At 37.5% G+C, this 26,814-nt stretch overlaps 1 protein-coding gene across 1 annotated transcript in view; it reads left to right on the top strand.

Annotated features, from left to right (window-relative positions):
* Positions 1 to 26,814, top strand: part of LOC100550289 (ankyrin-3-like) — a 140,062-nt gene that overhangs the window by 103,019 nt on the left and 10,229 nt on the right. The window lies entirely within an intron of this gene.

Genomic DNA, 26,814 nt, shown 5'->3' with positions numbered 1-26,814 from the left:
TACGTTGGTAAGCATCACTAGTTCACCTGTCAAGCTGTCACATTTGAAATTCAAGTTGTCACAACATCTTAAATGCAACCTGCTCTTCTTATTTGGACATTGCAAGTTGGTAGATCACTTGAAGAAAAGTTTATACCAGGCTTCTCCTATCAGGGCATCTCCAAGAATGGATGACTTTTTTGCAGAAGGAACCTTCTAAACCTCTCTCTCCCCAGCAGCAAGCACAGACAGGGAGGAGTAAAATGCCTTTACAACCATTCACGATTGTTCTATTTCCTTGTCCTCTCCCCCATTCTGTAGCTTAAGGTCATAGAGGAGTCTGTGGTTGTTGGGAGGTGTGGATTACATGCTGGTCACTAAAACCTTGTTTCCCACAGTACCTGAGCTGTTAGTATGGATAAACTAAAAACTCTTATTTCAAAACTCGGAGCGGTACAACTGGTGCTCTGTAGCATATTAAATAAATGTATTGAATATTTTTTGATCTAATAGTTACTTCTAAAACACTGCTAGTGATACTTGAAAACAGACCTTCTGTTAATAGGCTCTGGAAAAACTAGGCAAGTTTAAAGTGTAAAGCTGGTCTTCTTGTATGTGATTGATCAAAACCTGCTTAGGGGTATTTTTTGGACATGGGGGAATGAAGTCATTGAGGTTATTTCTGGGGTCCAATTCTAAAGTACTGTTCCCATTGAAATGCACATGTCCATAGAAATAAGCCAAATAGTATTTGTGGTGGAAATTGTATTCCTCTATTTCTGTTTGGGCTCCTTTTATGCTGGTAAACAATTTAGTTAAAATTAAAGCTAAGGTAATAAATGAAAACTTCTGCTTAGTAAAAAAAATATTATTTTGCATTAAAAAATTGTAAATGAGCATTAATTTTAAAACTCTGCCTGTTCTTCATTTATGGCTATGCTCCCTTGCCATGTCAATTGCTATTTTTTTAATATCTGATAATGGAATATTAGATTCTCATTAACTACTTTGCATCTGAAATTCCCAATTTGTTCAGGAGTCTCTCAAAGTATATTTATTTGATAACCTGCAAACAAGAGGCAGGTTCTTGTTAGAAGACTGAAATCCTGAGAAGATTTCACCATTGTGGGGAGGTGCGGTGTTCGTTATATTGACTTTTATGAAAAAAATCCAGTTTGACCACTTATATCATGTACTCTATTGACTTCCTATGTATTTTCAAGTGAAAATTGCTAAGTTTTTTTTTTATGGTGGCCTTAGAAGTAAAAACTTCACTGTGGTCCCCAGCTTCCTACCTGACATTTTTGATGTTGTAGCTTGTGAATTGCTCTAAATGTATGGCCATGATGCTCCTTACTTAAGGCTAGACTGAACTTACGTGATGTATTATTTTCTTCTTATTTCTCTTTCACTATTTTTAACGCGGAGTTCCAGAACAAAATTTGCAGACTGAGAACCAGACATGACAGAGGGTGATCTTTCCAGGATAAGCAAATAAATGGTTAGATTTCATTCTAATGAAAAATAACACCCAACTCTCTGGATGAAAATGGCTGATCAAGTATTTTGCAAAAGTTCCACTTAAATAAGGCTCAGTGTAATCTTATATTGTGAAGTCTGTCTAACTAGATAATTCATGATTCTTTTCCAGTATGGTCGTGGCTTTTCCTTGTACAAAATTACCACAATTTATGATCGGATGATAGCAACTCTGTACCCTTCTTGCTATTTCTTTAAACAGATGCCCGTTCTAAATACCACAAAAGCATGAGATAGCCAATTCAATATGTTTTCCAGTTAGCCTCTAGCAAAAAGTACTGACAAATTCTTGTTTGACTATCAGAGTGGTAATTGTTAATGTTGCTGAGGTGGGAAAATCTTGTCCATAAACTTCTCATGATGATATGTTTTGTATAGATTTAGAAAGTGGTGCATGTATATCCTGATTATTCAGGTGATGATTGTGAAACAGAAATCTTAAATAGCTGAATTTTTTTTTTTTGAAGGTAACACTGTCATCATCCTTTGTGTGTCCTTGCAACAGTTTTGCAGGGTTTGTTCTTTTCAGATTGTCAGTAGTCTCCTTTAAACTCTGAGACTGTGGAGAAGATAAAGTGAGCACTGCTCTGAGTAGGATGGGAATCCATGTGAAGTTCAGGACCAGGTTTTCAAAACTCGTAACCCGGTATTTGCCCACTGTGAGACTCTAGCTTATTTCTGTACTACTCTTGAGGTACCTGGTGCAATGGCTACTTGGACTCAAAATATCTTTCATGGCAGAAGAATTAATGTTTTATCGTCTTCTTGGTTAAAGTTCTGTCCCACGGTGAACACCCATATCATATCATTTTCATTGCTTTGCAGTTTTAACTTCAAGATACTGGAAATGGCTTGTTTATTAATTTTAATTAGCATGCCTGCAGGCTGCAAATAGTTTTGCCTTTTTTTTTTTTGCTGCATATTCTTAGTTATGTACTTCCATAATTTCTGACAGTGAGAAAAGTTTAGTTCTATAGGGATGGCACTGCATGTGCTACTGTGTCCAAACAAAAGTTTATAATAAAATGTGACTTTGCACTTAGCTACATCTTGGTAGAAAATAGCCTGCACAGCTAGCATTTTATATTGTTTATACACTGCGATAATTTTGTCTGTAATTAGTGGAAGAGGCATATCTATGCAAATACCTTACTTCTAGGATTGAAATGTTCTGTATATGTTATTGTTATCTCAGTTTTTGCTTAGCTTACCTGGAGAAATGCAAGTAGTTCAAGGAATTGTTCCTGTAAGGTATTGTTTTCATGACAGCATCATTTTTTTCATTCTTACTAGAAAGCAAAAATAACAAGCATGGGAACAAATAATCATAAAGTGTTGCAAAACTCTAGTGATTTTTTTTTTCAAGAGTATGTTTCCAGAAATTTTTTGCAAGGGACCTGCTTATTTGTGGCTAATTTTTTGGGCTAACAATTAAACTCCTGGTCAGAGGTGGGGATAATCTCTAAGGTAAGAAGCATTAGGGTGTTTAGATTAATGTGTTGATGTTGCTGCTACTAAAGTTGTAATGGACAAGACATATGGTGAGGTTTGGAGGGATGTCATACCGGACAAAATGTTTATGCAAAGCCAGAAATGACGTTGTGGTGAGTGGGAATGAATTATAAACAAACACTGTAAAAAGTTAATCCTCAATAAGGTACAAATGTATGGATGTGAAAACAACCTTTACCTTTGAAGAGAAGATACAGTGCAGTGAAGGTCTGTACTGAATGGATACTGAGACTTTTCCCTGAAGAATACTGTTTGGCTTTCAAGGATGTTGACACGTTGGATTCATGCTTTTCATCATAAATAACGCAGTTTTCTTCTCATGAAGGGAAGGCCAATGCACTTTTAGGTCTGATGCGGAAATATATCTAAGTCTTATAAACACAGAAGGTCACAGTTCGCAGTAGAAAGTGAGATGAAAAGCAACAGTAAAAGGAACTATTTAATAACATTACCAAAAGTTTGGCATGTTATGTCAGAAAATGTATGCAGTGCTCCTACTTAAGACTGACTGGGTTTAAGTTTAGTAAAATTATTTTCTTTGTCCTCTTTTGATTTCCTGTCCAGCAGAATATAAAAACTGTACATAACATCTATGGTTTCTGGTAAAATTGCAACATATTTTTATAAAGACAGTCAACCTTCACTTGAAGTTTGAAGTGACAGAGTTCTGTATGTGCTATGGTAAACTAATGAAATATCCTCACTTAACAATTTTGTCTGATTAATGTACTCTAAACTGTGACCTTAACAAGGTATATTGGTAATCAAAATTGCACGAAGGCTTTTGACTGTCTTCTGTGTCCTATTACTCTGGAAACAAAAGCAGTAATTCTGCTGGAAAGGTTGCTCTTGAGGAGGAAAAAAAAAAAAAAAAAGGCCAAGGGAAATTAATATTTTCACCACCTCAAAGGTATGATCTTATGCAGTATGTGCTTTCGCTGTAGTCACTTCCCTGTTTTTAACATGCTGAAGAAGATATTTTCAGTGCGAGGAAAGGCTTTTTTTCCTTCAGAATCTGGTTGCCAAGAGGCTTCAGGTTCCCTATGTAAGTATGAATCCTCAAAGAGCATTTCTCGCTTCTTAAAAATAAGCCTCTATTTCAGAAAGTTAAATTCCACCCTCAGTGATTTCTGTAAGCTCCATTTGGTGCTCTGAAATAAAGTGGAAAATGTAAGATAGAAATGGCTTGGAATCAAACTGCGATTGAAGTTGGTGTTTGTGCTGAGCATGGTACATGGTGTGAGGGGCAGCTGCGGGTTTCTGAGGGCTGTGACCTACAACATGCTGCTGAAGGTATTTTCAGTGTGAGGAAAGGCTTTTTTTTCTTCAGAATCTGGTTGCCAAGGGACTTCAGGTTCCCTATGTAAGTACGAATCCACAAGGATTTATCAGGAACACTGAAAAAAAATGTTTCACCTCAACATGCTCAGTGTGTGCTTGCCCTCCCTTCAGTCCGATCCTCACAGGCATCGCCAGCTGTGCTGCTGCCAGAACCTTCTAGAACCTGCCAGAGCTGCAGCTGCAGAGGGCAGACATGCTTGTTCCTCCAGAGTCCTGCAGCCAACGCCTGCTGCTGGCAGAAACCTGTTGGATCTTTTACAAACCATGCTGAGTTAGGTGAATTTTCTTTAATTTTTGATTCTGATCCTGTGGATGGTGTGAGGTGGGAAACAATAGCATCTGCAGCAGGGCCCGCGTAGGTACCCTAATTGTAAAATCACAGAAGGGCTCAGGGTGTAGGGGACTTGATGGGCATCCACTTCCAACCCCCTGCCTCAGATTTGCCATCAATTTAATACCCTTTTTGGTTGCTCTCTTTGTGTTGTGCCTGCTGTGTGTGATTAACCTGCTTGTTGGCAGAAGGGAAGATAGACAAGCTCATGTCCAGTGGAACAGTAAAGATGAAATAGAGCCTGGACTTTGCCAGTTGTAAGCTGTGCTGTTGAGTGGCGCGGAGGCAGGTTCCCTTCATGACCTTAAGGGACGCGTAAGTTACACAGCTTTCTGTATTTCTACCTAATCCTTCCTGCTCAGGACAACAGTATTTGTTGCTTCACACAGCTCGGCTTAAGGTTATTCTCGTCTCCATCTCTTGGGAAAAACAGACTAGCAGGGCAGGCTAACTTGGCCAGGATCATCCACTCTTAAAATCTGCTGGCAGATCAGAGGCAATGCCCTTTATTTAGCTTGTAGAGCATAACTCCGTGTAATTCCTGGGGCCAGTGATTAGAAAAAGCACCTTAATTATTGCAGTAAACTCTGGGAAAGAATCAACGGAGCAATATTTGTTAGGGCAAGTGAATGTAATCAGTCTGGCTTATTTACTCAAGGAGCCAAAACAACACTTCAATGCTTATTTCCCTTTGAAAGTAGGAAGTTGCTTATTTTATAACTTTAGATGTGTCCAATTAGAAGCAGACAGTTAAATCCCTACACTAAAATCCAGTTGAGTTCACTGTTCGTTTTCCTCACTGTTTCCTAGAGCCAGCAAGTGGGATGAATCACATTCTTCATTTAAGTCAGGGCATTCATTTAAGAGAACTTCTCCATTGACTGTAGTTTTATACGAAGGCAGGTGTTCCTGTATACAGGTTTGATTTGTGCTTTGCTTAGATCTGCTTTAGCAGTTTTTGCCTTCAGTGTACCTTTCCCATCCCTGCCAATCAATTTTTTGGAATTCATGAGTACTGAAGTCAGATGGCTTTGTTGTGCTAACAACTGTGTTCCTCCAGTTCTTAGCCAGTAAGAAGCTGATTTAGTGGCTTCAAGGTGAGGCTCTTGCCTATAAAACCTTTGGCATATCACACTTATCATATCATGCTCTTGATCAAGTATTTATGAACCCTGAGGTATTTAATATTGACTAATATGTTTCTTTCTCTAAGTTTCCTATCCCTTTTTTTTTGTGGCATATTTTATATGCAATTGCAATATTGTATTCCTGAAAGTCATTAAGTCTGCAAACTCTCCTGTAGTTGATTGCTTGTGTAATGTTGAAAGAGGGTTATTTTCAAAGTTTTGTTAGTAGCGATCCAGTGCAAAAAAAAAAACTCTAGAAAAATGTCAGCGATGAGCTATAAAGTTGAATAATGTAATTATGGGATGATTCTTCTGATGAATAGAGGCAAGAAGAAAATCACTAAATTGCTATCATGCTGTTTTCCTTGATAGTTGTTGGAAACTGGAGTCCTTATAACAACATTTACTTGTACTACCCTTTGACTAGGTGCTGTAGATCCTGATTGCAAACTGTATATAGTAGTGACTTCACCACAAAAATCTAGCAACTGTTGTTACTGGGAATGGAACTGAACATGCTAATTTCAGATAGGAAGAAGAATATTATACTTTAATGAAGCCACAGTGGACACTTTTACAATTGTTCAAATTTCCCGAAACGGAAATTCATCTGGGTTACAGTGAATGCCATTCAAATATCGTGGGAACTGTAATGACCACAAACAGTCAAGACCTTGTCTCGCATTTAATTTACAATTTGAATAGTTATGCTAACATCATGTTCGAAAATTGGTTTAGCAGTAACTCGTTTTAGTGTGCAGATGTTCCTCAGTGCAGCATAAAAGTACCAGCCCAGCACGATAGCCCTGTTAAGACAGATGGGATCACAGCTCCATAGTGGCATAGCTTTAGATGTATTTAATTCATCATTATTTATGACTTAAAAATGTTGGTGTGTTTGTAAATATCCAGACATTTCATATCTGGATATGCCAGACAAAATGCCAATTTGGTTTTTCAGGATGAGGATGATTTACCTTCTCTGAACAACAACAAAAAATCAACAAAAAAACAAACCCTGAAATTATTTTTCATGGTTTAAAAATAAGTCATAAAGTGACCTAAGTAGAGTAGAATAACTGAGGTCATTCTCTCTGACATTATCATGACTCATTCCTGCTTAACATTTTGATTTTACTGTGGCTATTGTATTTGCCAATTTTGACAAATAAAGCTTGACAAGTAGCAAACCCTGATGTATAGCAGTGAGTCACAGTTGAAGCACCTGGTATTTTCGATATACATCTGAAGCACCTTCAACAGCCTGGGAAACACATAATCGAAGTTTCCTTCAATTTTTATCTGTTGGATAAAGCTTACTGAAATTTCATTTTCAGGGCTGTGGTATTGGTTAAAAATGCTCTTAGTAGGGACTGAATCTACAGAGCATCTGCTGGACAGTTGTTGGGGATACTGAGTGTCTGTGCAGAACATAAAGCAGAGACTAGCTAAGTATCTAGAATGCCTATGTAATTTTTGTGAGTAAGGATGTACGCAAATTGAGTCCAGTTGATAGATATCTACTAGTCAGTGCTGACATTCAGACAGATTAAAATCTGTGTTTTTGAAAACTTTGTAGAAATGTATATCTGTTACTGGGAAAACATACAAAGATAAGCAATAAAAATGGAAATAGTGAGAAACCATGAAAATGTGGCTGATGGGCTAAATTACTTAGAAATTCAGATAAACTGACAATAGTTAACAAGTAAAAGAAAAATAAAATTTCTGTTGGTCTTTGGGGAAGATGTTAAGGGTTATCTTCAAACTTCTAGCAGTCAGAGCTGTTACTCTGAAGCTCTATACAGGACAAAGCTAAAGAAAATACTCAGATTATTGTGGGACCTCCAGAAGTTCTCCTTTTCCTTCTTCATTAGTATAATTTGACTCTAGGGTAGGCACTTCTGATATTTTCACTGCTCTTTAATTGATGCAAATTAGTGTCCTGCAGAAGTTGCTCATTCAGCTCATATAAGATATTTCAAGGGAAGATCACATTTTTCTATACCAATGTTGTTATCTAATTGATTTTAAAACTTTATTCTGCACATTATTGTGCTAAAGCCCTTGGCAGCTATTGGGATCATGCCTTGCAGAGTATCTGTTTGTATGTGGATGAGACACAGACAGTGGGCCAATAACATGTTCACTAATAAAAAAAGGCTAGCTAATATTTGATTCATCCCTCAGAAAAATAACTATACCTAAAAGAATAATAGTGTTTATTCCGTCATTGTTTCATGTTACATATCTTTTGTCAAATTTCAGAAGCTTAACACCATCATTACATCAATAAATACCAGTTAGCTTTCATGAACTACAAATATTTTCTGTTATCTCTCTGGCATGGTACAAAGAGGTGCTTACACTACTAAGAGTTCAGCTCTACTAACACCCCAATAAAATGCTTTTGGGGACAGTCTTGGACATAATTTCTAGTACAAGCCTATTGCAGCATTGTACAGATCAGCAGAATAAATGTTTTGCTTTGCTGTCTGCAAAGAGTCTGACACAGATGTCATAGCTGTTCCCCTCTGGTATTTCTTTTCTGTAAGTTTGAGCCCCCTGGAAGAATCCAGTTGGAATCTTGTTGCTTTGAATCAGTGAAGGGTGCTGAAGGATGCAAAGGGTGCTGAAGGATGCAAACTGCATATCTGTTATGGGAGTTATCTGAAAATTGTGTTTTAAAAATGTTTTAGTTCAACGTGGCTCTACCTAGAGCACACAATGACAACAAACACAAAGAAAATATTCACAGAAAAGAGTAGGATGATTTGTGCTAATCCTCATCTGAGTTCTTTTTCAGTTGAAGTAAAGATTTCTTAGCATCTCGGTTTCAATCCAGTTAACTGTAAACTAGGTATGACGTCTATTTTACAGGAGGTTGCCTGCCTTAATTGAAGTAATGCAAAAGTATCTTACAAATACTGTGATAAAAAATATTAAGTAGGTGCATAATGTTGAAATACTGATATGTAAAATATAATTTTTGTGCTATTCTCTAAATTAAACCTTACATCATGTTTTTTCCTCTGTAATAGTGAGGTGTCTTAAGGGTCTTACTGTGCAGTGAAGAGCTCAGAAAGAAGAATTTCAGAAACAAAATCTTCAGCTCCCAGTTGAACAGTCATTGAAATCAAAAAGCAAATCTTTCCACTTGAAGTTTCACAAAGCAATTTGAAAACTTGAAGATTTATTCCCTTTATTTAAATAATCAGAATGGGAACAGGTATTTGTTGTAAACCTACTCTCATATCTTTTTTTTTTCTGTCAGATTGTGGTGCAGTTCATTAGCCATCAACGTAGACAATAACTTAATTTGCTCTTTCCAAAATGTATTTTTTGACTGCCTCATACTTTATTAGTATGTCATTAGGATTCCTAAAGTCCTAAATCTCCAGTGTCACTGAGGAATACTCTTAATTTTTGACATAAATTAAAAGGGGAAAAAAAAAAAAGCCTGCCATTTCTTATTCCATACATGGTCATTGAAATGTTGAGTGAATATCTCAAAAGAATTGGTTGCCAGCTGCTGAATCCTTGTTTTTGCTGAATTATTGTGCCTTTATTCTTTCCGGAATGATCCCACTTTTCAATCAACTGTTTTACTGAAAACTTTAGAATGAGATTCACATTCAGGACCATCATGTTCTGACCTTCAATGTGCTGTCCCCCAGGAGGTCACGTCTTCATGCATAGAGAAGCCACTCTGCAAGTATTTGGAAAGAACAATCCATAATGACTGCTGTTTCATTTCTCGCGTATGTGGGAAAATAAATGTTCTCCTGTCACATCACTAATTTGGTGATTTAATATTCCATTAATCACTCGGTTAAGAAGCTGTGCCTCTTCCCCATATGTGTTTTGGAAATGAAATATATGCCATGGATGTCTGTCTGAATTGTTGAGGGCGATTGAATTTGAAAACTTGTCAAGGCTTCTATGTCTTGGGCTCTGTTTTGTCTTGTGGCTTTTAGTTTTATTTCCCACACGCTTAGAGTAAACATCTTTTCAATGCAGTTCACTTTTCTGCTCTTGCGTGGAGCATCCCTGCAGCTTTGCCCTCTCTTGATCAATACTAGAACAAAAATCACCATTGCATTACTTGGGCCATCTCCTGGTATATCCTTATGGCATGCTTGGCTTTTAGCTTTTATTTGCCTGCACAAGCAATGGTAAAACGTACTGGAATGTAATTGTATTGTTAAACTAGTAACAGTTACAAAAATATAATGATTTTTGTGTGTACCTGGAAATTACTGCAGGCAAGAATTCCCAGGAAAAAAAAAGTCTTTGATTAGTATTTGTAGAGTGTAGTCCTTATAGTACGTTAAAAATAGAAAGCTCCTCTTAAACTTTAATTAGTCAAACTAAACAACTATTCATATGATTATTTCTTGCAAATAATTCTTTTAAAAATCTTAAATATCTGAAGTGTTAATCTATACAGATAATATTTTAGAAAACGGATGGCTATAATTGGGAAAAAAAATCTCAGAAGGTATATTTAATTATAAATGCATGACTTCCTTAGGTATCCGTGAGTTCTTAGAAGACATCTAAAATAGATGCTTCCTGAGCTGAGGCATGAATGGAGAGACTCGGCTGAAAAATGATTGTGAATGCTGTGTTCTGCATTCTGACATGATCTATACCATCATACCATCTTATGTAGCATGTTTCCAACCCTGAAGATTTCTTTTACTTGAAAGATTGGAGTAGGTATGCTAATGCTTAGGCAATACATTGATCTGCATTGCTGCCAGATACAAATATAGCCTGGCCTTTGTTTAAACTTGGATCTATGAATATATCTATTTAAAACAAAATGTTTTAGGATTTGGTTCTTGCTAAGATATGTTCTGTTAAAATTGAAGCCCCATAGGCTGAGGGAGCCCCACTCTCAAAACTGTTGAGGTGGACAAATAAGTATTGTGCAGGAATTGTGACTGAATGGATTTCTCTTCCAGCAATGATTGTTCCAATTTAAAGCATAAGTAGATAGCTCTTAAAGCATGTTTTCCAGCACATCTAAAACTTTCCTATTGTAGTGTTTGTTATTTTGACTTAAAAAATAAGTGTTTTTCTTCAATTGGCTTAGTAAAACAAGATGTCTTTGAATTGTTCCTATGTTGCTAACATTCAGAGCCTTTTACCAACAGGAATACTCAAATGGATCTCAAAATAAGATTTTTTTTCACCATATCTAGCTGATAGCTTTGTAATACAGCCATTATGGCTTTACTAGAAGCAGCATTCTGTGGGTTATCCTACCCAAACCTTCTCCTAAGCCAGCTTTTCAGCTGTTGGCTTGTAGAACACCTTCAGACCTGCACAAGTGAGAACAACGTCTCTCCCTCGTCCTCTGTCTCTCTCGCTCTCTCCCCTCCCACTTGAAAGTGTGGCAGAAGGATCTTCTTAGAGCCCCCTTATACACTGAATTCCCAGAGGTGTATGATGCTTCTTGCACAAATATGTTTTGCTGCACACATGGATGCATTCTGGCCCAGCTAGCCTAGGCCTGTTTTTTCTCTAGAAAATAGGAGGCTTTCTTCACTATGCATTCCTTGTCCAGCTTGCAAGCTGGTTTATCATGATGTATCTCACTGAGCCAGCTTTCATTTGTTTGTTTTTCTTTAAATCCTACTCAGTGTTACTAATTATCCAGTCACGTTCAGATAAGGCATAAAATTCAGTTGTTTTTTCACTCAATAATTCTTCATTCAGTTAGAGACTTGCTTTGGTTTGCTGCTGCTGGTGGTTAATCTAGACATGGATAGTGCATATGTGATTAGGATCCCTTTGAAGTAGTAGTGTTTGGATTTAAATTACCGTGACTTTCAAATGGCTTTAATCATGGTGTTTCTCTTCTAAGTACATTCTATTTATTGTCAGAGTGGATCCTAAAATATTTACGGAGGAGCCCATACTCACCTGGGTTAGCACACACAGAGGTACGAAGGGCATACAGAAATTAAGACTTGAGAGGTTCTCCCTGAAGTAACTAAGAGAGTCTGCTCTTTGTGTTGGCTCTCTGAGGGGCGTTTAGGGCGACATTAGGACAGTAATGAGTTCTGCATTATCTTATTATGACTGAGTGGAGGAGGGAGAGTATTGCCCTGAAAAAGAATTTAAAAATGTAACATTGGAACAATATGCTTGTAAATGCAAATAGCCATCTGATTTCAGCTGGTGACAGAAAAATGTGGCAGTTGTGAGTTTCATGACTGAGCCAGGAGTGACTGAAGATGGTATCCATCATGGCGGGCAGCTGTCTGTGTATCTGTCAGCTCTGGTGAGATGATGGGCATGGAGGTAGGAATGCTGCTGTCTTTCAGATAGCCTGGTGTGTACTGGGCTGCCTGATCTTTTGAATCATGGGAATCCTGTTTCCATAAGAGGTCTACAGAAACACCGGGAGCTAAACTGGAAAATGATCACTTGCACTTATTTAACTGGGGAGATGGTTGAGGTGAGCTATAGTGGCTCATCTGGCCAGCAAGCTTTGAAATATTTCTTTAGTAGACAGAGTTTAATCTGTCCGTCTTTTAGAATGAAATTGCAGCTTGTCTGTTTTTGAAAGATGCGTATCTTTTGCTGAATTTGAATTTTTGAAGGATAGAGCCCTGTAGAGAAAAATCAGTGTCTCATGAATAGGGTGTGACCTGTACAGCCCCAGACTTGCACTCACAATTAAGGCAGCACTTCACTAGACACTTGCAGTTTTGTCTCTGCAGAATTAATCAGTATGCTAATCTGATTTTAGTCTTTCGCAGGTGTTGTGTTTCCATTTTTGTCTGTTTGTACAAATTAACCCATGAAATGTTTCACTAAATCAGCGTGAAATAAAACAGCTTTTAAAAAAATATTATTTTAGAAGAAATAATTTAAGTTTCTTTTAGCACTGCTTTTCATACTGTAAGGACAAAAGAAAGCAGTGTTGTATCAGTGAGTTTGTTGTCACAGTGGTTTTGCCAGTAAATACGTGTCAAATGCTAAATGGAATGGTTTTGCTATGAGCATGAGCTTTAGATTCTGCTTTTCAGAAAAGATTTGCAATTAATTTGTGCTTTAAGGATAATTGAGAACGGCTTTTTAGATTAAATACAGTGAAAAGGACTCTTTCTTGAAACATCTAGAATCCTGGTATGTCAAAGGAGATACGGAGAGCAGAAAATAAGTGTGCAGATGGGGAGGCCCAAAAAAACATCAAGTGCAGATCCTGAATTTATGCACATTTCTGACATCGTTGGATGAAAAACGCTGCTCTTATCGTCTGTGTGTAACCATAGCTACCGTGTGATGATTTTTTTTTCCTGCAACACGAAATGAAATACAAGTGCTGGAGAGTGGTCTTGTCTCAGCTTGCACCATATGTATTTGGGTGATAAGGCTTATAGTCAATGAATGTAGTTATCAGTATGGCCCACGTGCTTCTTTAAAAATAGATTCAGATTTACATCTTCATGTCTCCATTAGTGGTTTAGTGGGGAAAATGGTACTGTATTTCCCTAAGTACTGTTACATGAGATTTGAACCATATCTTTCTGTGTGTGCTACTGTCTTGTATTTGAGACAGGAGCAAATACAATTTTGGGCTATGGGGAGACTCAAAAGGCAACACACACTTGAATATAAAGCATAGTATTTTAAATGATTTGGTGGTTCAGTGCCACATTCTTGATTACTGAATACTTACTACCGGATTAATGCACTTCCCTGCTTGATCTGGTTCTGTTTTCATTTGGATTTTCAGCTTCATCATGAGCTTTGATGGAAGCAGAGATGAGCCAGGAATTCCTAACCACTGACTCTCTGCAATGTTAAAAGGGTTTGTAGAGAGGCTGATAGCTTATGCATGGACCTAAGAATATGTTTGCGCTTGTCTCAACAAATGCGCGAGTTGTACTCCAGGAATGGCAGCTGTGAATCAAAAGCACGTGGCTCACATGGGCAGTGAAGGTAGCCTGGTGGACCCTTAATTCTCCCTTTCTCATTGCCAATCATCTCTCTGACCAGTATTCACTAGCTTAGTGGCGCATTAGTAATGTCATACCTACTGTTGCAGGTAGCTGTCATGGAGATACTTGCTAAAATTGCAATGTACGTTTTTTAAACCTTTGTAACTGATGGGTATACCAGAGGGAATTATGTTTGCTTGCAACATAATTATTGGGATTATATGTGCCGGTAATCAGATTTCTGATAATGTTGCTTTTGCTGTGATTTGAAAATACTTGGATTTCATTTGTTGCTGCTGTAGGGGATTTTGTAACAAACAACAGAAGAAAGCTTTTGTGGTTTTTATTTTTCAAATTTATCGAGAAATGAAAAGTGCCCCAGTGTTTTACCTTCCTCTCAACAAGCTTTTCCTGATGGAGCACAGGAAATGATCTGACTTACAAAAGAGGTTTGCAGAATTAAAAAGAGTAGCTTGGTGAAATGCACAACTGAAGTTAATTCTGGAAGCATATTGCAGGTCTGTTCGTGGTAGCTGAGGGAATGATTCTAACCATGAGGAGAGCTATGAAACTGTGGCAGGTTGAGAGAAGGAAGAAGAAATAAGAATAGTTTGTTAGTTTCAATGGATTACAGTTGGTGCATGATTTGTGAGCAGTAGGCTGTGGCTGTGAAAAGCTTTACAAAATTCAGGAAGCTTTTTGCAAATGAGATGATTTTCAAATAGGCTAATATTAGGAGAATTGTGACACAATACACATCTTATGCAGAAAAATGTAATAGCTGAAGATTCTCCTCAGAGTAGAAAAGTAGAGTAATTATAGTAGAAGTCATTACACTGCAGTGCCTTGTTTTCAGGAGGTAAGCAATGACGCATGAGGATAAGAGTACATATGTGACTTTAAAGCAGTTCATGTGTAAACAGCAAAAGTGAATGATTTATTAAGCTCAGATAAGCATCAGATGCAATGACAAACCAGTGACATGCAAATAAACAAGCAGGATGCCAAAGATTTGGTAGGACATCAGTAACAGCACTATGCTACAGTCTCTCTTAGCGGTAGGCAACAAAAGAAAATAAAATTGCAAGCAAAATCAGACAAATTAAAAATACATGATGGCTTCTTCCTTCTGAAGAGGTGGCTGGGAGTGTCACTACTGCTAGCAGAGCAGCTGAACAGACTATGCATGAAAATCAAGGTGCTGTCAAATAAGGGAAGAAAATAACTGATGTCGGAAGGCATTGCTCGTGCTCTTCCATACAGACGTAGCCTAATGCTTGCCTGGGAGTCATTCCGGGCCATCCCTGCTGAGGAGCTATGACTCACTGGGACTTCTGGGAGACATTGTCAGACAGTGACGGTGTGACCACCATTAATTGGACAGACAAGTAAATTGGCAGGCAGGCTGTTTCAGATAATGGACTCCATTTTTTCCTACAGAGAGCTTGCATGTGAATGGGAGTTTGGCCACCTAGCAATGTCAGCTTGCCATAGACAATTAAATGGTCAAGTCAGTTAACTGCTAATGTTCTTTAAGGATTCTCTTCAAGAAAGCTTCAAAATGCAGAGATCTTGCAGAGAATAACTGCAGGGAAAGCTTCATGTGAATAAAGAGAGGAAAACGTTGCCTCTGGCGACTGAAGGTGTGTTTGCCAAACAGAAGTAAAGTATTTCGATTGATGACTCTTAGGAAACTACTTCGAAACTTCACTTGAGAGAGACACTTTTTGTGATCACGTAATTCTGTGATCTAGACAAAAGTCATGTATATTGAACAGATAAATCTAAAGTATGGACAACTTATAGTCACACTTGCAAAATCTACCTGCTATAAATAGAGTTGCAGGTGATATGTATGAAAGTCACAGATGAATGTGAAATAATCTAATGTGAAAAACTTGCTATAGTAAATGTGCTCGTCAGAAATCCATAGTATGAATGTCTGGCTGTTAAAAAAAACAAAAAACAAAAAAACAAAACTTACAGGAAGCAGAGAATGACTTAATTAAAAACCAAAAGCTTTACATACACAGGGCCATTAGCATGTAGCCATGTTCTTTTTATATCATTTCTTTAAGATCTACATTTGATCTTAAAGTAAACCAAAATGTGTGTTGTGTTTAGTAACATACTCATAGAACAGCATGACAAAATGGATAACTCCAAGTCAGAGAGAAACATTTGGATTCTCATTTTTAGAATGTAATTTATATTTTTGTATGTGTTATGGTGATTGATATTTTAAGATCATATCATAGAATGTAAGAAGGTTATGCTTCCCGTGATTAATTTGTCAAACTGAATTAGATAGGACTAAAAAGATACTATAATAGATAGCTTCCTAACGGAGAATGCAGCAGGATATATATGGGGAGATTATTACATAGAATCTTGGAAGATGCAAAGTACTCGATAAGTAAAGATTATATGCCTGCAGGAAGACACATTAACTGGATGCTGAACTGTTCCTTGTCTCATGCTTAAACACCGATCACTTGCTTCAGCTGTATTCCTTTGATTAATTTGGAAAAGCCATATCACTTGCACATTTTACTGCTTTCTTATGTGTTTGTTTTTTCATTTTTTTTAAAAAAAGGCTTGGGGGTGTTTTTTATTGTTATGTTGTACTTTTTTCCTTCCTGTTTCAAGTGGAATCCTTTTTTTTTGTCCTCACTGTGATCTAGGTAAGCCCCACCCTGCTTCTTCTGTTTTGCAACAGCCTCGGGCTTCTCTCTGGTTCTCTCTTCTAGATGTACTGCTGCTTCTTTCTTCTTGTTCCCCCTCTTCATCAGAGTTTTATCTCATAGATGCTCAGTACTCTACAACAGTGTTGTTTTCACAAATACATGTCACATGCTTTCTGATTCTTACGCTGTTTGCCCTTTGCTAATTCCTTTTATCAGGGGCTTTTGAGCTCCTGCTTATAATGTGCAGATTTTTCCTTTTGCAGATACTGAGCTGGAGGGGATGATTCTCAGAGGCTGGCAAATCTGTTCTTCCTCTTTTGAGATGATTCAGTGGACTGGGAAACTGTGTGGACCCACGTTCTGTCAAAGAGCCAGTGCAAAGATAATGGGTGAAGAGCTGACATCATTTAACTTTGTAGTACTAGAATGGGGTAGGAAGTTGTTAAAGTTTGCCAGGGGAAGGGAAAGTAGCCAGACTTAAATTCTATGAAGATAAGTTGTCAAATTGGAATATTTTTTCATTCCTGAATGCCAGCTAGCCTGCCTTCGTGTTCCCTGTGATGATTGTGAAAGCTTGTGAAGCCACATTCATTTTACCTGGCCCAGTCTAGTGGTTTTGATGGAAACAGACTGCATTACAATGAGTGTGTATTTAGAACTGTGCCTGTGCTAACAATGTGTTAGGACATCCCAAAGAGTGAAGAATATTTCCTTCTAACAGGGGAGAGATCCCTCAAGTCTTAACTAAAATTTTGATTCTGGATGAGGTCACAGCATAAACCAAGTTACATGGTTGATTAAACAATTCTATGGTGTTTTGTCTGTTGAAGCCTACTTGGTAATAGGCTTAAAAATGTAGAGGAGCTGCTGTATGTAGGATATTGTGGGAGGTACTGTTTGACATGTGCTGAGGGAATATTATGCCTTTGCTCTAGGTTTTGTGAATGACATTCTGCTTATGGAGGTGGGACTGTGAGATACGCTCTTAAGGATTGCTAGTGTGATAACTTGATGACTTAGTGAGGGAGAAAAAGTCCATAACAGAGGCTGTTGCATGCCAGTAGAAGATAACTGATCTCCTGGAGCTCAGTGTGATTGTGCATCATGTCCTAAGCACCAAAACCAATTAAAGTAGTTTTAATAATGAAAATGTCTGAATGTCTTAGGTTAAACTTTTCCTAACTGTAGCTTTTTGCATTCCAAGCATAGTGATGAGCCACAGTGTTATTGAAGAACTACTGAAGGACTGTAACTATTTAAGAGACGTCAGCCAGCCATCATGCTGTACGTAGCACTATCTGTAAATTAAAATTAATAAATTTACTGTTAGTGATATGTGGCTTCTCTTATGTATCTATTTAATAAATGCCACACCTATCTGCAAGAACTACAGTTATGTGAAAAAGATGTACTGACTCATCAGTAACTGTAAAATAGGCACAAACGTGTTTTTAATGCATGTACGGGTAAATGTTGCAAGATGGGTAAATAGGTTGCATAATATTTAATGTGTATATATATAATGAATAATATTTAAATTTATATTCCTTCTCCTTTCAGCTTTTGAGTGGAGCATCCCTTCTTGCACAACAGTTTTAGAACACCCTTCTGTTATTGATCTTAGTTTCTACATGCTCAATCCGAAAAGGTGGCTCTTCTGCTTTCATAAAGATGGCTTTGTAAAGCTCACTCTCTATAGAAAAAGCACCCTGTGAAACTAGTCCTGCAAATTACTGTTGATTCTGTGAAACACTGCACATACAAAATCTTCTGTTGTTCCTGAAGAGGAAATATATATTTCTTATAATGCTAAGAATGCATTTTCTTCGGTTCAAATTCAGCATAGTTAATTTTTACCTTTTTACAGTATGTTGCCAGTAGCTTAATAAATTGCACAGAAGCAGATTTTGTTAACATACTTAGCCATATATATATGTTTAACAAAATGTGAATCTTCTTTTTTAAAGTATGTAATATAGAAATTGTTCTCTAATTGTTCCTGAGCTACGTTTTAGAGTAGAAAAGACTAATGCAGAAATAATTGAAATCCCAATTCTGCCAATTTGTTATTACAAAATGTGAATTTGGAGCAGCTGAACTAGTTGTTGACAGTTTTTGAGCATGACTGTTCAGCAATAATTTTTTAATAACATTCATTTTCTGCTCACTTATATTCATTGGAAGTTTTCACCATTGCTATGAACATGCTGTGAAAGAGATTGAATGCAATCGTAATTAAGTAAATAGCTTAGAGAACTCTTACTGAGGAGATGCAATAAGGTGCAGTTGTCATCTTCCAACTCATATGTTTAAATATGTTAAGGACTAGCTTTCTGGTAAGCCTCTCACTTCAGGCCAAGTGCTGCATGTGGTGTGTGCTTGTTGACTTTGTGTTTTGGGATTTCATCAGTTTTTTCAGGTACATTGGAGCAGAATTAATGAGAGAGGCCAAAAGCATTGATAAAACTTCAGCAAAGTTGCAACTCGAGGATTGCAGCAATTCAGTTCTGTTTTATTGATATCCAATATGGAAGACAGAGTACTGTTTAGAGAATAGGATCTGTCCAAACAATAAAGAGTTTTTGTTAGTATCATAGCTATGCACTTTAGTTTGACTGTAGGATCTAGATAATGGGAACGTTATGATTCAAAGTAATAGCTAATACCTTAATTAGTAAAAGAAAAAAAAAATAAGAGCAAGAGAAATTCCTTCAGTTATATGAAAATGGGACAAAATTTCTCAACATCAATTTGCAAAGGGGCAGAAGTTGACAAAAACAAGTGGTAGAAGACAAGCCTTTGAAATGTAGGCTTGTTTAGGTTAATATTTTTCATTTCAGCATCAATTCTGCAAAAAAAAAAGGTATGTTGTTCGACTTCTGATTAAAAATACAAATAATCCTAAAGATTAGATTTTTGTGGCAAGGAGGATTAGACTACTTGAAACAAAAGTATGAGATAGAATAATTATGTATTCTTCTTTCTGTGCAAGTATTCTACTAGGGGGATAAATTAAGTTCTTAATCTGTTCTCAGTTTTGTTACTGAAAGTAAGAGGATCCTGTATAAAAAGCATACAATGCTTATGGTTTTTGTCTATCTGTTTTAAAATAGTTCAGTCTTTGGAGACCATAAAGAGAATGGAGAAATGGTGCTACGTACATACAAAAAGAATTTTTCTCCCTTTATTTTAAAAAATGTAGGTGTCTCACTGCATAAAACGTATTCCTTAAACACTTGCATTAATTAGACACCTGCTATCTAATCTTGATCAGTAATAATGGAATGAAATGACATACTTTCTTGAATGAATGGATAGTTTGCTGTAATTTTCATAGGCATGTGGCTGTGAAATGCTTTGCTTGTTTAATCTCCATTAGCTAGTGCTTGTCACCAGACTCCGGGCCTTATTTTGGAAGATTGCATGTCCAAAGCTGCATATCCTCCATAATGTATTTTGCTGTTCTGACTGGCTGTTTATTTGGATAGGCTGGACTTGAATCTCTTACTCTCTTTCTTTTCCTCCTGTGAGAGTGCCTTGAGTGACTTTGCAGGAATGGGTGCATCCTGAAACAGAGCACCTGCATTGCAGAAGAGTTATACGCAAGTATAGCAGTGGAAGAGTGTGAGGAGGAAACCTGAGTGAGCAAGTCTGATGGCTGGTGATTCATTTGTCACACATGTTCCTTGGAAAACACACTTTGTATTCCCTTTAGACTTTACTCCTGTGAAGCCTTAATGGTGTGTAGAAACCCTTTCTTTTTTCTTTCAGTTTTCCTTTAAGATATTTATGTTTTTATAGGACTGAGATGAGCCTCCATACTTAAAGTGAGCCCAGATTAGTGCTTTATTTCTGATATCTCTATTCTGGTTGGTTTGGGCTTTAAGACAAGTTCTGTTATTTTGCTACTTCTTTCACTAAGCATTGCAATGGACAACGCTATTTGATACATTTTAGATGTGTACATATAAATTCTGAAAATAGATATCCAGTAACCCAGTAGTTGTTACATACCATGTGAAAATGATCTAGATAAGACTTGATTGGAGAAGTCACTGTGAAGATCAAGCTTTTCTTTCTTGAAGCAAGCTCAGGGAAATGATGCCATGAACAAATAACTGTTAGATAGTGCTTAGGTCTTCAGGGGAAAATGGCCACATGCTTGCTATAACCAGTGTTTCTGTGAGTGTGCTGTTTTGCCCGAAGTCGTCTTTTTGCTAACCAGAAATGTCAGTGAAAATGATGTAAATTGACAAGATGTGGCAGTACACTGTGTAGTTTACCGAGATGATTAGGATAATGCATCTTCATGTTTCATTGTGAGCCACAGTACAGTGAAATATTACTGGTTGAATTAATTGTGACTGCAGACGTGTTTAAAACTCAACCTTACAAAATGCCTCAACTCTTGTTGCTGGAGAAGACCAAGCTACCAGCTAACCTAGTTTGTAGAGCTGCATAATGAGGATTCATGGGCTTTGCTGTGGCTAGATTTGTCTTACCCTTGCTGCTGAATTCCTGGTAGCTCCACAAATATTCCAGAGAATGTAAAGGCTGTCAATCTAGCTGGGTTTTCTTGTCTGAAAAGCACCTGAGTTTGTCAGAGGAAGCGCTTTTGTGTCCTAGAGAGTTACTAATGGTACAGCTTGTCTCTGTATGGGGATAAGAGCTCACGGCAGAACCATAGCTCAGTTTCTTTTCTGAGCTTTTCTGGTCTTCGTGCTCCAACTGAAGAGCAACGTATCTAATTTTAGGGCTGTTGCTCAACTTTTGGGCTAGATACCAGTTTAGCATCTGGTGAAGTGATCAAGCAGTTAGCTGGTGCAGTCTTCTGCAAGTAAGAAGGGCTTTGAATACTGCAGTTACCATCTTAGAGGAAAGGAATTTTCTAATCCCTTTCTTAAGATTATTTTGTTTTAATTTTCAAACAAATCGTGCATATTGTGCCTTACTCTCATCCTCTGTTAATACTTACTGATAAACAGTTCTTAGCTTCCAAACAGATTCAGCTCTGTCATCTTTATTCACTGAAATGGAAGGCCTTGTAGAAAGAGATGGGAATTCTTCCGCTCCAAACTTCATCAGAGTTGAATAGTTTGTGTTATCCAGTGCTGTGTGATACGGCATGAATTTCAGGTAGCAGCATACAATGGAAAACATGAATGGCTTCAGGTATTCAGTTTGTCTTTATTTGGGTTCTTCATCTTAGCATCAACAGCAATAATTTTTAAGGAATTGTTAGTACATACTTAGTTGAGAAGCTTCTTGCATTTCTGTGAGCGTGGAGCGAAGCAAAAGCTCGGCAGATCAGCTCTAACTCAGATACCTCAGATGGCAACCTTTAGTGTGCGTATGATAAAGAAGATCAGTGTACACAGGTTTTAAAATAATAAATAGAAATGGAAGAATAAGTTCGGCCAGTAGAAGACATTCAGGGAGAAGTGTTCTTCACTTTCGTAAAATAAATTCTGTAAATGTAGCATGAAATTTCATTAACTGGAATTTGGGATATATAGTGATATATGTTAGTCCAGTATATTTTTTACAAACTCTGCCAAGTGAATGTACATTTAGGTTGTGTTGTTGTTTAGAAGTTGCAATTACATACCTGTCTGTAAACGTAAGGATTTGTCTATGAGTGACCCATTTTTGCCCCCCTGTGGACAATGTATGCCATGATTTTATTTCTTTAAAGTCTGTGCGAGAGACAGAAATCAATGAAAATATATTGTATTTACACAAATTCTGAACTATAAGCTCTGAGGCATTTTAAATACAATTTGAAATTTGAGTTGGCTGTTTTTATTTTACATCATTGGCAAAAGTCTGAGATCAATTTTCTGCTGTTTTCAGTAACCACTTCAAAGCAGTTCTTTCCTCAGTAGCATACTGAGGGTAATTCCCTGCTGTGCACTATGCCAGCAAGTGGTGGAACTATCCTTGAAGGTACAGATGACATGCTTATGAATGCTATCTATTCTGTCATCTTGTTCCTCCTTCACTTACCTCTCTTTCCAAACAGAACAACAAAGCAAAAGACCAGCACCACAAAAGAAAAAAAAAAAAGTCCCTAACAAAACCAGAAAGCCCACACAAGCTATAATACGAGGTCAGGATCATTGGTTGAGGTGGTATTTGTTGCTGTTACTTGTTTTTGCCATGTCTGGCTGCCTGTGCTGACTGGGGTCTGGTGTGAGCAGCATGTATCCTCCTCTGCTGTTTGGTAACCAAAGGTGTCTCTGAGGAGGAAAAGCCATCAAGCTACCTGTTCAAAACCAGCTGTAACAAATACTGCCTGCAACAGGCAGCCTGCAAACCTGGTGGTAAGCTGCTATGCTGTTAAAGCTGCCAGTTTTTGCATGGCTGGATTACAGTCCTTGCCTTGTGTGTGCGCTTTTCTGCTGATGCTTTGGATGAGCACACACCTCACCCTAACCACCCACGAATGCTCCTGTACTGTACTTCATTTGTTCTATAGAAATGAATTTTTTTGTTCTTTCCCAGTTAATTGCAGGGCATTCAAGTTGATATTTGCACATGAGAAGCAGACTTGCTATGAGTCAGCCTCATTTGTCTGTCTAGCCTTGTGGACATGAAAAAATGTGAAAGTGACAATGGGGCTTAAAATCGTGGAAAAGAAATATCAGAAATCATATAGAATTGCTTACCATAAACACAGTTCTGTGTTGGCACACTTAGCCCTGTTGCTCATAGCCATCTTCCCATATCCTCCCCAAACCGCAGCTACAGCAAAAAGAAAAAATTGTGATACTGTCTGTTCTGATTCAGTTGTTGGATCATTGTCCCCTTTGTAGAGTTGCTTCTCAAGCTGACAAGGCAGTGCCGGTTGCAAGTCCTGTCCCAACAGATGTCCATTTGTTTTTCTTACTACTTATCAGCAGACAAGATCTTAGTCTTGCATTTGCCTGAAAGCAAGGGACCCTGGATAACAGAGGGAAGATGCATTCTGCTTTTGTTAGTGTCTTTTTTCATTTGTTTGGATTTGTTGTTTTTTTCATTACTTTGAGGGGTAGAAGTTCTACAAGAGTCAGAAGAGCAGTGGTTCTGTGGAAAATCAAATGCTATGTTTTTTATTCTGATGTAATTCCCATTTATTTATTTATTTATAAATATATTGAGAATGCGGAAGTTTGGAAGGATGCCACCTAAGCCATGTTTTCTTTCACGCCAGTCTGAATGATGGAAACCAACAACTCCTGTGATTGTTTTGAATCATCACACTAATCCATTAACTACCTGACTCCAGCAGGCTTGGGGGGAAGAACACTGCTCAATTGTCAGTTGAGTATGCTCAGATAAGCTGTATCTAGCTTTATTCAATCTAATGTTTGCAGTATTGATAATTATACACATTCTTATTTTTTTTGTGGATATTTGATATTTCTCTTCAAGTAACATGTGTATTTTCAGAAGAAATCAAAGATCATTAAAGTTCTTTCCATGCACTGTTTAAATCTTGACCTCTAATATTGCTGTATCACAGCAACTGCATCTGTACATCCTGAAACCTAAGTGCTAATGGTCATTCTTATTGGCTTTTGCTTTTTACTTCCTTCACCTGGATGATTAATTCCCACAAAAACAGTATGGCAGAGTACTGAAATGTACAACGCGATCGATGCTGTTTGTCTTCAGTTGGGCTAACAGGAAGAGAGAAGAACTGTAGCCCTAGGCCAAGCTACAGACAAAAAGTGAATGAAAATGGAGTCGAATAACCTGATATGCCGGGCTGCACATCCTGTCTAACTTTTGCACAAGGTTTTTTGATATATATTGTACATTCAAATAAGGTGTAATGGAAAGAAGAAAAGTTTTAAGAATCTATCCCAGCAAGAATTTTAATGAATTCATAGTAACAAAATGTGATTTCAGTTGTAGTCATAGCTGGAACAAAAAATGTTTTAAGATATGTCCATTTTGCAAAGGTTATTTAGATCAGCTGAGAGTGCAGGATTTCTCTCCCACAGTTTGGTAATTGGAGGCTGAGGTGTGGGGATAAAGAACACTACAGCAATTCCAAACCAAGAAGCACAGAAGATATTTTGCTCTGGTGCTGTGGGAGCCTGCATCTTAAGCCCTAGGCCATCAATCACAGCTGGTGGAACTGCCTTACAAGCAGCCTGAGAAGGGGTCAGTAAAATTCCAGTGTTAAAAACAAAAATCAATCCTAAAGAGATAACCACAATGACAAAAACTCAGCAAAAGCAGACTTCAAAACATGTAACAGGGCCGCGCTCAGCTACACTAAGGAGTCTCCTCACTGAGAAGAGAGAAACCAAGGGATGTGCACCCAAAATAATTGTAATTGTTTAACTATCCAGAACTCAAGTCACTTATTAGTTTTCTCATGCAGTGTGTTACACAGCAATGCTGCTTAAACCAGTGATCATAAAAGTTTAGAAGCAGAATGTTTTGGTAATATGTGTGATACAGAATGGTATTTCATGCATCACCTTAAATTACATCTTAGCATTCAAGCACCAGCTTTTGACCATGTCAAATTTCACAGGTAGCTAAAACTGAAATTATGTTATCTAGTCTACTTGAAGGCTAGCTATTAGCCTCTGCATTAGTGTGGTCTCTAAATCTTTTTCACAAAAACAGCAGCTAATAGGTATGGATGCTGTTTTTCTTCCTATGCCCCTTTCCATCATGTCTATCAGACTATTATTTTACTTGTCAAACTATTGTTCAGGCAGTTATTTATTTATATTATGCCTTGTTCCTGTCCAGGCATCAACAAATCTGTGGGTCATTTCAGACCCTGCAGCTACTCCTCTGTGATGAAGATAAAAAGAGATTCTGCAGCCTGATGGTGTCTGTTCTCTGTGTAACAAATAGCCAGAATATAAAATTGAATAATATTTTCTTACACCACAAGTGAAAGTGTTTCTGTGACTGGTATTGCAGAAATGAAAGAATATTAGTATGCAGAAACCTGTTAGCAAATGAAACATCTGACAGTGCCCAGAGGTGAGGGATGATAGCATTGTTTTAGGACAATCTGTGCACGACAGCTTTGTTCCCTTGTTCAGTCTGCATGCATGCTCTGGAGCAATGGCGTGATGTTAGCTCTTATGCCAGGCTACCAGTAGCTGCAGTTACTAATAATCCACAGAAACAAAACAAAACCAGATGTTACTGCTTTAGAAATATGGAATATTGTAAAACTGGCAATTTTGCAATTGATATGTTGTATATATCAAAGGACAGGATAGGATTTTTTTTGCAATTCTGAAAGTTTTTTTTAATTTTCAGTTGTACTGGCTGGCCCATAGTATCCAATATGAATGCTGCTGGATGATCAACATTCAGGCTTTAATCTTGTACAATGACAGCTTATAGTCCATAAAATAGACATGCAGTGCTTTAGATAAACAACACTTCAGTTGATTTTTTCAGTGTTTATCTCATGAACCCAAGAGCAAAACAGGGTTAAAACAGGCTTGTTATCTTGTGAGCTACTTGCACAGAACGTGAATCAAATTCTTATCTGTTTCCTATCTTGCATTATTTTATTTCTGCACTTTCTCACCATTTAAATGCAGTAAACTGTGGCACAGCCTACTTTACTCATGTAGATAGATAAAATTGAAGATCCAGATTTCTAAGTCCTGGAAGGAAAATCAAAGCACATGATTGTATCCCACCATCCATTTTGTAGCTTTTTCAATGCTTGCCATCTGACTTTTCTGTTTAGAAGAGAGTGAACAAATTCAGCAGCATCTCTCTGCTGTTTATTAGTTGCCCTTAGGTGCCATGCACATTCTTCCTGTCATCCTGTTTTTGTTAGTAAGTTCAGAATAGATGTTTTGTGTGAGCTCTGAATGTAAGGCTCAGATGCTCAGTTAAGGACTGCTGAAACGTCTTGTTATGTTGTAAGCTTGTAACATCTTTCTCAAGAGTCTGGGGTGTGAAATGACGGTTTTGTTTTAAACCTGCTCAATACAAAACTGAACATATTTATGGATATAAATATCAAGACATTTGTGAAAATTCCCCCCTGGATGAATGTGAAGATGGGCTTATCAGCCTCTTTCTGTCATTTGCAGGATGAGGTTCTATAAATGTTTTGCAACTATATTATTTGTGGTTGTAGAAATGATTCCCCCCAGCCCTAGCTTCCCTAGCTTTGTGCAGCCTTTCCTGTATCATTTTTCATGTTCTGCAAGTTAACTTGTATTTAATGTTAAGGCTAATTTATTCATTTGTTTCCCTTTCCTGAAGATGTTTACTTCCAACATTTCATTGCGATTTCCGTGGTTTTTCTTTGGGTAAAATACATCAAGTACTATGTTTTCTTCCCTTTTTTTTTT

This window comes from Meleagris gallopavo, chromosome 8, assembly GCF_000146605.3.
Source record: "Meleagris gallopavo isolate NT-WF06-2002-E0010 breed Aviagen turkey brand Nicholas breeding stock chromosome 8, Turkey_5.1, whole genome shotgun sequence".
Taxonomy (NCBI): Eukaryota; Metazoa; Chordata; class Aves; order Galliformes; family Phasianidae; genus Meleagris; species Meleagris gallopavo.
Note: the sequence above shows the minus strand (reverse complement) of the source record. Positions and strands in the feature narration are given on the sequence as shown.